The 12,054-nt window shown below is 41.4% G+C and overlaps 1 protein-coding gene across 2 annotated transcripts in view; it reads right to left on the bottom strand.

Annotated features, from left to right (window-relative positions):
• Positions 1 to 12,054, bottom strand: part of nhsl1b (NHS-like 1b) — a 100,529-nt gene that overhangs the window by 28,250 nt on the left and 60,225 nt on the right. The window lies entirely within an intron of this gene.

Here is a 12,054-nt window from a genome sequence, read left to right as displayed (position 1 = left end):
AAACATTCTTGGACTAAAATTAAAATGTATTTTAATTATTGATTAATCCCAAGTCACCATATTAGATGCAATCTTCAAATGTCTTGCTTTGTCTAACAGTCCCAAACCCAAACATATTCAACATTTTTGTTGTTGTTCAGCTCTGAAATGTCAATTCAGCTCTAAAACATTCATAGAAATCCACAACATTAGCTATGAATGAATTAAATTATTCTATTCTTCCAAGATGAAACAATCTCATGAGATAATTACGACTGTTCTGGTTCTGTAGCCATTTAATTATCTAAACTGTTGATAAAACTGATGGCGCTATCAAGCAATCGTTACCATTCAAACTCAAAATCTCAACACATGTTCATTAGTCTGAGGGTGAGTGATTCGCTCTTCTTGTAAAGCAACCAGCAACATGTTCATGTGAAAAGGTGAGGAGATGTGAATAATTAACAAGTCTTGCTGCACCAGACGTTATTAAGACTTAAGAAAGGTGAATGTGGCAGAGTGATAATAAAGGAAAGAGATTGATGAGGGGCTGGTCGTCCCTCTGTCAGTACTCTCCTCCTTACTTTATCTTCTGCGTCTCATTTTCACACCTCATTTGGACCTCCCCATCAGCCTGGCAGAGGCAGCTACAGCATCACAAACTCTCTCACATGAACAACATAATTGTTATCTTTTAATCTCAGACTGCTGGAATTGACTAACAGTCCCCAAAACAGCCCCCCCAGTGTGCCTTCATCTGACAGGTCTCAGCTTTTATTTTTCTAATTGGACTTAAGGGAGAGCTACGCTGACCTCCTAAACCCCCTCAACTCTACCTGATCCTCAGATGTCAAATCTTCCTCTCTCTCCTCCTTCTCTCTCCATCTTTTCCTCTCTCTTTCTTTGACATGAATTCTTTCATGACTGTTAATGTAATCTAGCCTGTATTGATTTTACTCTCCCTTCTTCATCTCCTCTCTGTCATTTCTCTCATTTAGGCTCTGACCTTGCACACCTTCCTTTTAGTAGGTAGAAAACCTGCGAGGTGGAGATAAGCAAGAAAATGTGAGGCGTAGAAACAGGGAGTATTTGTTTCACACATGACCACATGCAAATGCTTTGCAGCGTTGTGGAACGCACACAGTAGTGTAGTTATATATATATGAACATGTGAAAGGATTTAAACAGGGACAGGCTTGTCACTGGAAGATCACTGGTTTAAAACAATGAACTTCAGCTAAGTGAAAAGAAAACACTTGTATGAGATCCAATTAATAGAATACACATTTACAACTAACGCATGAGACACAGCCATCTCAAATAACCAAAAGGATGTGAGATTGCTTATGATGTCTAATAAACAGCCAAAAATCCAAACATTTAGTTTATGACGATGTCAAAAAGGGAAAAGAAGCAGTTCTTCAAATTTGCAAACTTACTAATAACATATTTTCCTTCACATTTGTACTTCACATGTCTAAAAAATGTTATCAATTATAAAAATTAAATCGTTTAGATCTGAATGGCTCAAACAGGAAATGTTCTGAAAGCCTTAAAAAAATAGATAAATAAATACACTACATCCTATGTCTCTTTCATCTCCCCCTTCTCCCCTTTTTCTGTGAATGAAAATCTATAATTTATAGCATGTGGATCAGCGTACTCGCCCTCTCATCCCTTCCCTGTTTCTTTCATCCCTACATCTCTATGAATGAAAGCGTAGCATCAGGGGTCAATGGGAACTCGATCGCTTTGGTGTTCTCTGAGATATACAGCAAGGCATGAATAATCTATCAGCATAGAGTGAAGGGGAGAGGAGAGAGGGAAGAAGGGGAGAAGGGGGAAGTAGTATGGCACGATGACAGCTGAGGGGTTGATGATCATACACTATATTCAACAGAGGATTTTCTTTACAATCTGAACCATTACTGCCATTTAACTCTAATGCAGCTTTACTATGTGCCATCAATAGTTACCAGTCTAGACAAGAAATGACACTTCTGCCATCATTACAGATCTGTAATAATTAAAGGGCTATTACATGAAAAAAACTATTAGTAGTAGTATGATACAGTGGCGTCTTGATGTTGACGTTGATAAACGACAGGTCAGGAAACGCTAAACATGGATATGAAGGAAACAACTCTCTACAGCGGTAATAAAAAGGCAGTTAAGCAAAGTTAAACTTCAAACTCGCTCCTGAACAAACATAACTCTCTCTCAAACACACACACTGAGGCCAAGGTGACGGAGAGGCTTGGCTGAGTAAACAGGCTGTGATAACTGCTTTTCCGGCACTAATGATTTTAGCATGGGGTAAAGTTCCCGCGCATCACTCTCACACACACACACACACACACACACACGTTCAGTAATCTTCAGCACTTGCTGAATGACCTCTCTCTGACACCAAACTCTTGCTGTCTCTCTCTCTCTGTTCTTCTGTTTTTCACTCGTCTGTTCAGCAGACAGAGGTTACTGGGTAATGCCAATCCTCTTTCCTCCCCCAACTCCTCTTCTGGTCTTTCCGTCTGACCTACTCCATTGAAGCAGCTGGGATTCCTTCACACGCACACACACACACACACACACACAGGACATATACATTCAGAAAGACAATCTCACTATCCCATAACTGTCCTCAATTAATCACTGTGTGCATTTATTGAATTTAGCCCATGAAGGGGATTAATAAAGTTCTTCTTCTTCTCCGTCTTCATACAGAAACAACATGCCTTCATACGCTCACAGCTCACCCAACAACACTTCATTTATTCTATGACTTGGCTTGACTGAATGCCATCAATGCAGACAGCAAACCTCTCTGTTCACCATTAGAAAGTCAATGGCCACAAGGCTTTTGTTTTGGGTGGTTTTGAATGGGCCCAGCAGCAGTGTATTTGCATGACTGCATGCAGAATTTGGTAAAAAGAGGTCACACTGAAGGGGGAAAGTATATTTTTGGCTACTGTGGCTTAAGCAAGTGGCTTAAGTGGATCATAACATGTCATTTTAGTGAAAAAGATTTGTGTGTGTGCAGACAGGATTTAGCAAGGTGCAATAGTTCATCACCCCCTTGAGCAAATGTGGAAGAGAAGTGTGGATTTTAAACCAGTCCATGTGTGTGTCTGTGTGGATTTTTTATACCATCATTTGCAGCATAAACCAGGGAGGTTTTATGTAAATTCACGTTAGCAATGAAAACCGCTGTATTAAGTGAGTGTGTCTGTGTGTACGCAGGGTTATTCTTCTCAATGAAAGGCAGTGGGGCCTCCTTCTATAGGCTGGTCGTCCTTTGTGAGCCATGAGAAAACCTTCCAAGGTCTGGGGACACCCTGCAAACCACGCCCTGAGCATGCACTCACCATCACTAACACAATCAGACTGTATTCTACAGGTTTTTGTGTTTTCTGTTTCACAAGTATATGTTTGTGCATATCTTAGCCTTGATGTGGTGACACACGTATACATTTGTGTTTTCTGTTCAAACACCATGTAGCTGTTCTCACACAGCTTGATGTGTGTGAATGTGTATGAACTGGAGAAAAGTCTTTGAAAAGGGAAGCACAATACTAATGTAGGAGAAAAGAATGGAGATGCTATCAAAAGCAAAACTTTGCTTCCCCATCTCTTTCTTCTTGTCCTTCTTTGAAAGTCTTTGTGCAAAGTTTGCATCCGCAAAATGTTGAAAGATTCTTTGATGTGGTAGAAGCAGAGCCATTTTGCTGAGTAGTGATGCCAGGCAGGATAGAAAAGGCAGCGTTTAGAGGGACAAAAGAAACGAGAGAGGAGATAAAGGCAGCAGGGAGAGAAAAGTCAGGGGTGAAGGGCAGGGAAACAGAAGAAGCGAGAGGAGAGACAGAGAGATGTGAAGTGTGAATGCAAAACATCCATAGGTAGAAACTCAACAAAAACAGATATTATACACAAAAGCACGCACAAAGGCCCAGCAGGCTTGGCGGTCATGCCTAATTTTCTCTTCCCTGGAGTCTGACCCAGGCGCTCCCTACCAACCCCCTTTGAAATTCAAGCCAGGATAAAAGACAGAGAAAGATAGAGAGAACAGATAAAGGATATGTTAGGCATGTGGACAGACTATGAGTCTAATCTGTACTGAAAAACATTGCTGCACATGACATTGTGCCGCAGCATGGTAGCAAAACAAGATACGGAAAAAAAAAAAAAAAAAAGCCTAAAAACAAAAACCAGGTCAACTAATAGCAATAACAGCTTTAAAAGGCACAAATTGACAAGAGGTGCACAACCATTAAAGTCTTTCCTATACATTCATTTAACAAGCAGACCTTTATAGCTCAATGTTAGCTTCAGCACAATGAACAGCAGGTCACACTCTAAAATGTAAACGCCCATTTAGCAGCGACTTAAAATGCTGTTATTTTACGAGCAGGTTGATTTGTATGTCTAAGCTTTTGGTGCCTTCACAGAGGGTGGCACTTTTGTTGCTAACTTGAAGCGTTTTATGCCCCCGTCAGGGTGGATTTGTAGCTAACCGTCCCCCCAGTTCCACCGTTTCCCCCAGGCAACTAAGTTTTAAATCTATTGCAATCTAACCCCCACTGGCCTGTCACCCCCCCCCCCTGTAATAATTCTAGTGGTCTCTGACTTCTCATTTAGTGCCATCACCAAGTCAAAATTTGTCCCATACTTTGGTTAATGACCAGATACCTGTACAAACCAATGGCATTCCCATCAGCCTCAGTTGTACTGTGTTTACTGCTCACCAAAAATTGGTATACTAACATATTGAACAAAGACGGTAAACACATCCTGATATACATCAGCATGTAAACACTGTCACTGTGAGCATGTTAGCATGACGACTGCAGCATTTAGCACAAAGCACCATAGTGCCAAAGAACAACTATCTGACTTTGATTAATTCTGGTAAGAAAACTCTCATCTTGATGTTGACACTACATGCTTGTATTGTGCCATGGATGAACAGTAATATGGCTGAACAGCAAACAGGTAAGCCCCCCACTGTTGACCTTGACTTAAAATGCATTCAGCATTTTTCCTCGCATTCAATTATTCAACAAAGCTGTTCCTATGCTAAATTCTGACTATGCAGGTGTAACACATATATGACGTGCTATCATGAAATAATTTCCCAGTGGAAAGCTCCATCCAGCCACAGTTGGTGTAACATAAGGACGGGCCCCTGGCAGACTACATTAAGAGCCATTACCATCCAGCCATGCTGTCTCCACTCATATTGACTCATGGCCCTTCTCACTCTCCAGTGGACCGACCGAGGACCCGCCACATCAATAACCACAAGGCCTAAGTGTGTGTGTGTCTCACTGGCCCCGTGCTTACAGCAGTCTGACATCACCCCACATGCCTTTGTATGTATGATTGTACATGTTATTGTGCATGTGTGAATGTGTGCCTGCAGCTCTTTCAACAATCTACTGCATATAGACAACAGACCTTGTCAGAGATTACAATCTATTCCTTAAAGGGGGTCTAGATTACTGCACAGCATCCCTGTACCCTTTATCCCTTTGTTTCTACTATCGACACATTCAGACATGCTCTTGCACATATAGGTTAAAAGGCAATACATGTGCACGTGCCTATAGTTAATATGTATACGAGCATGTAACCACAGACGCACATACTCACATTTACGTAGGGATGCCAGCACACACAACAGTATGTTGGCTGCCACGCTGGTTTCCTGACCCACATTTCAGCACCAGGGCTGTCTGCTCTTCTCTCCTAAGGGCCTGTGTGTGCATGCTTTTCCTCACCACTAATTCATAGCAGCACTCAATCATTAATCCAATTTTATAATTAACTTCACACACATAATGCCATAAATCTGACACAAACACACATTTAAGGTACACTGTGGAGTGCTAAGCTTGGGTTTGTCCACTGTGAATGCGTGTGTGTTTGAGTGTGTGTGTGTCTTCTGCAATACCAGACTTTCAAGCCCCACAATAAATCTCACAACTGGCTTAATTAAATGTGTGATGTGAATAATCTCCAAGGTGAGGCTAATGGCACCAATCGATAGGTAGCAGCTGGAATACTACTTAATTTAACAATATCATTAATTAACATCAAGAATTCACTGCACATTTTACACTGAAAGTATTTAGCCAACACTCCTATCAGGAGTGATTTACCCAGACAACAGCAGGTTTTCTTTCCAATCACCTGCAAATCACAATGCCTTGAAAACACCAGGCAGGTAATAAAAAAAAACAGAAAATGGAGGTAATAAATATTCTCTATCTAAACTGCTGTACATAACAGCTTGGGTACTGCTGTGTGTCGCTTGTGCTGTTACCATGACCCTTGAGCTCAGCTCATGACGAGAGGGTCTTGTCTGATTTAGACACAGAGGCACAGAGACAGACTGAGCTAATTTAGGTTAAGTGCCTCCAGTAGCTCAAGGGCACAAACCAACAAGCCACCTGGGGGTAGCCTGCATCACAGTGAGGAAAGCCGTGTGTGTGTGTGTGTGTGTGTGTGTGTGTGTGTGTGTGTGTGTGTGTGTGTGTGTGTGTGTGTGTGTGTGTGTGTCGGGCCAACTCAGGAATACCAGAATGGAAATGGGTTAAAGCCACATAAACAACAATGTGTGCATGTGCGTTTATCTACTGTTCCTCCACCACTGGAGCAACATTGACACTGCGCCGTTTGACCCACTTCCCACATTGCACCTCAGTTCTCATCAGCAACCTCAGTAGGTCATTTGGGGTGGGGTGGGGGTCGGGGTTGCCACACCAAACCATCCAATCAACAATCAGAAATACATCTAATTGACCAATGACCTAAAATTTAGGAAGTGAGCAAGACAATTAGCCTTAAGGCAGAAGCACAACTGGGAGATTAGATATGAAGTCGGATGCAAGTTCTGGTAGCTGACATCGATCACTGTTACTAACCAATACATTTCCACTGCATGGATGGCTCTTGCTCATCAGGCCTGAAGCATTGATCTCATGTATCATTCCTGCCTGTTAGTTGGTGTGTTACAGAATTTACTACAGACTCCACATTGCTTTCACAAAGCATGGACATTGAGTATTAATTAAAATTAGCTCTCCTCAGTTGAAGTTAATTACATCCTCACAAACACAAAAGATGATTTAAGATTCAAAATCAACAGTTCACCGCATCAGTGGGTGCTACTGACTCATTATGTACAAGACTGAGGGAGGTTAATGGTCAAAACCAAGACTATTTTCTTTTTGTGTAATTTTCCAGATGTGGTTTTATCATCATCATCATGATCATCATCATAAGTGCTGTCCAAATATGTTACATTGCCGTAGCGCAGCCCTGCTGTAGTATTAGAATGAGTGGGTTATAATCCCAGGTTAAAGACAGAGAGGGTTAAGTGTGTCTCAGGACAGGCTTAGTGGTCATAGGATGACGTGGATCAGTGCCATCTGTAAAACACACACATGGACACACTCATGCTGTGATACTGTGATTGGTGGTTTCATCTGACTTATCAATCAGGGATGCATTTTGCACAAGTGTGCATGTGTGTGCTGATTCCAGGTTCCTCCATTGATAATCCTATGTTGAGACCTTGTCTGGGAAAAAAGCAGGACCCCAAACCCCCCCACCACCACCACCATGCCCCCCCCCCTTCCTTCTTTAATAAGCCATCCCATATCCTCCCCCTCTCTCTCCTCGTCTCTCTCTCTCGCCCCTTTTCTGTCCCATCTGAGCAATAATGGAGGGATAGAGGCATTAATAGAGAGAGCAGACCTCTCTTGGATGCAAAGAGTGTGTCTTCCTAATGGGCCCCTAGGGAAATAAAACAAGACCAGCTCCCTGATCAAATTCTACTAAAACTTAAGACCCCCGTTATTCCAAATTAAATTCCTTGGGACACCTCTTGTGTCTCTTTTTAGTGAGGATAAATAGATGTGATTTGCCTGATGGGCAATTAATCTATTGGAAACTAATTAAATTTGGTAATTACCACGATCCTATCAATTTTGTTTTCAAATGAGTGCTTGTAAAATCCTTTGTAGATTTGTTACAGCTGAGGATTACAGGTGATCAACTTTGGAACTAAGGACTAAAAACACCTCGGTCTCATCCACCAAATAAGTCCATCTGCTTTTCAGTGTTACAACGCCACCTTGTGGTGAAAATCCACAACAACTGGCACAAATTGGTAATTGGTTTTCCAAAGTCATCCTGCATAGTTCTTTGAAAATCGTTAACAACAGTTTAGGAATGTAGCTTCTGCTATAAACAAACAAAATTAAAGTACAACTGTCACCAGTGCATGCTCCATTGTGGTTTTACAAGGAGAGAAAAATGGCTGAAGCTTCTCTTTCCCACCACTTTTCCTTCTGTTTTTGTTTTTAACCCTAATCCATCTACGCATGTGGAGTGGAAAACCCTCGAAAAAAGAGACGTTGCCATGGTGAGGACAACTCATTAATGAGACAGATTTAAAGAGGCTCTTAAAATCACTTTCCTTCCCTCTCTCCCTTCTCGCTCTCCTTTTATAATCAGTCTCTATGGGGGGACATGAGCTTTTCAGCGGCTTGGCTTTGCTCTCTGAGGCTTAATGGAACCTCCAGCTGATTGGGACATAAAGGGGCCTGGGGCTGAGGGGAAGGCACGGAGTGGGAGACTGGGGCCGGGGTACATGGGGGAGTAGTGAGGGGGTCTGTGTTTGATGAGAGTTAGATTGATAATAGATGAGACAGTTAGATGGTGAAACAAAGTGTCCTGACCAGGCCAATCAGATTTTTCTTTTGTGGTTATTAGTATTTTTAGTGCTTGTACGCTATGACTGCACACAGTAATAAAGAACTTGAAATATTCATATATGAAATTATCCAAAAATAACAGAAACTATATTATCAACATTGCTATTTTTCAGATAAAATGCTTAATTGTTTAATGTGTAAAATGTCATGAAATTGTACCAATTGGAAAAAACACAAAATTGCTTGTTTAGTTTGACTAACGGTCAAAGACACTGAATTTACAATGATAAACTACAAACAGAACAGCAAATCAATAAATGATTTAAAGAATAACTTCATTGTCAAAATAGTACATTTTCAGTAGATCAATTAATAGATTAATCAACTAATTTTTGAGAACTTCCTCTGTGATCCCACTAGTTTGCTGTATATTACCGGGACCCAAATAAATGTAAGTACCTTTCACATAATTTTCCTGGGCTCAAACGGAGATACATTTTTGGTGCACTTTTTGTGAACCATACAGTAGACGTCAGGAATGTAACCATGTGTGCAGGCAGAGAGCAGACTGGTCAGTAGGGCAAACAGGGCCAGAAACCTCAGAGGACCAGACTCTGAGCAGCATGAGGTGGAAAAAAGCTCCCTCTAATAGCAGTGCTCATTAGAGAAATGAACTGTGACTGACGTTGGCGCAGGCATGGAGGGCTTAAACGCTCTTATCCTGCACTACGGTACAATTAGACTTTTCAATTACTAACAGCAAGACCACTGTTGGACTGACTGAGGCTAAAGAACAAAAGCTGTTGTTGGAGCAAACACAGGCCAGATTAGGTCTTGAAATCGCATTTGTTTTCAAAGTTTGTTGGCATTAGGACATAAAGACAAACTCGAAATTCAAAAAAGATGAGTTTTACCTTATCATGACTTCTTTTGTACTGTGGATAAAGAAACTGCTTTTTGTCTGCCTGCATGAAAACTGAACTTTACATTGCTATTGAGGGAGGCAAATATTGTAGGACTTGACTGCATGCATATGTATTCCTCTTTAAGTATTCCTTAACATCAATGATTAAAACAGTCTCACACACACATTGACCTAAACCATGAAGTCCTGTTCTTATTGACTCAGCAGTGTCAGCTACGATATTTTCATATGAGCATCAAGAACCACAAAGAGGAGAGAGATCCTAAAGACACACTAGCTAAAGATCTATGTGTCTTGTCAAGAGCTGTCTTCATCTTCCTGGGTGCCATATGGTGTAATGCACTGGCACAACCTCCAGGAGGCTCCCTTCGTCAACTCAGAGCATTACAACAACCCGCTGAGCATACAGTGAGAAATGGGAGTATGCTGAGTGCACGAAGGAAGAAAGTTGTAGAGAAAAAACAAGAATTAGAAATTAAAGGAAAATCTGTCACTAATGAAACCAGAAACAGAAATTTGTTTTATTCTTTGGTAAATGTTATCATTAAAACCAACCAAACCTCTGCTGTGTTTCTCTGCCTCTGTCAGTGTCTCTGTGGATTCCAGTGATTATCTGTCTGTTAGGTCCTGATCAAGACATTAACTAATAACTGCACATAATGGGCTGTGAGGGTTCCTTTCACCTGATCCTTCCTCAAATTAACACTGTTCTGCGTGACCCAGTCCTCGCTTTGTCCTCCATTGCCTCCCGTGTCCTAAATGAAAAGCCAGCTGAGCCCAGACCAACACTATTAATCTGACCTGATTATCTGTTATTGTAATTCATATCAGTTTTTCCCACTCCTGCTCCTGGGGCCCACTGTCCTGCATGTTTCAGACGTTTAGACACACCGGATCCAAATGATCAGCTCATCATCAAGCTCTGCAGAAGCCTGATAATGACCCTTTCATTTAAATCAAGTGGATCAAAATGCTTATAGCTACATGCCACCAAACTTAGGACATTTTGGAGCAAGAATTTAGGTTTCTAGAACTCTTCTGGCTTTTCCAATGGAAACTTCTCAAATGTACAAGAGGTGATGTGCTTTACTTTACAAGCAAAAGAACAGACCAAAAACTGGGTGGTTCTAAACTGTTGAAACGTTCGGAGATGGTTCAAGTATAAATACTAAACATACTGTGGTTTTACCTTCTTAAATGTGAGGATTTACTGTGAGGATACTAAACTTAATGCATTTGGATTTTGTTAGTTTTACAAAATAACTGACATCACAGTTTGGGACTGTCCAAGAGCTATTTTACCAATGTTCTGGAATTCTTTTTAGACAAAGAAGAAGAAGCCCTAAACAAAGAAAATCATGCCAGTGATACAAACTCAAACTCCGCAGCGATGACAGCTAAGCAGCAAAGCTTAGAAAATGAATGAAGAACACCTATCTATGTTTCTAGCTATGGACGAATGAACACAAAGACACCAAGATGTGCACATGCAGACGGAGCTCCGCAAACTCAATTACCTCCTGATATTTGTCAGTGATGACTTCATTAGCTGTTGGTCACACATGATGGAAGAGCACCTGTTTAGCCAATCACTAGCCAGCCATTACCTATTAGGCCTTTAACAAGCTGAGAGGTCTCCATCTGTTAGTTACACAGCGAGCCATTACCCACTGATTACCCTTCACCTCTTTTATCTCCTCACCAAATGTATGTCTAAAAAGGTGTGGAAGGGGAAAGACGTGGACCGGGCTGCTGTAGCTTTTATATTCAGGGTGAACAACTGGGGAAAAAAACACCAGCAGACATGCACTCATTCACACAGACACAAACAGGGTTAAAGACTTAATCAATGAAAGAGAGGGAGTGTGAAAGATTGAGGCAGACAGAGTCGCTTTGAAGGAAAACAGAGCCTTAACCCATTTTACAGTTGAATGACCCAAAGCAACCCATGACCCCCAATTCCCGAAAGTGTGTGTGTGTGTGTGTGTGTGTGTGTGTGAAATCCCCTTCTCCTCTCCATCTCATTAAACCGTGTGTCATGCTCTCTCCTCCATTGTTCTGCCACCTCCAACCTGCCATTGTGGGATTTTCATGCACAATCAAGACTAAGTGTGTACTTGTCTTTACTCATCTGTGTTTGAGTGTGTATGAGCGTAGGTGTAAGCCTTGAAAGGCCTCCTAACAAACCTCATTGTGTTGTCATGCATGGTGTTTCGGCTCAAACCCTAAATTCCCTGAGTAAGAGGAAAGACAAGCTGCTTTGACTGGATGTTTTTTTTTTGCAGAGTCGCCTTAACCTCAAATTAGAGTTTAGGGCACCGGTTTAGAATAACTACACTGGTTTAAGAGAGGGGAAAGAAGGAATAAAGAGCCTCCCGTCTCAAAACCTTTTGAGGATGATGATATTCTCAATATTCTCTTGTACATATA

Source organism: Pempheris klunzingeri, chromosome 18 (assembly GCF_042242105.1).
Source record: "Pempheris klunzingeri isolate RE-2024b chromosome 18, fPemKlu1.hap1, whole genome shotgun sequence".
NCBI classification, from domain to species: Eukaryota; Metazoa; Chordata; class Actinopteri; order Acropomatiformes; family Pempheridae; genus Pempheris; species Pempheris klunzingeri.
Note: the sequence above shows the minus strand (reverse complement) of the source record. Positions and strands in the feature narration are given on the sequence as shown.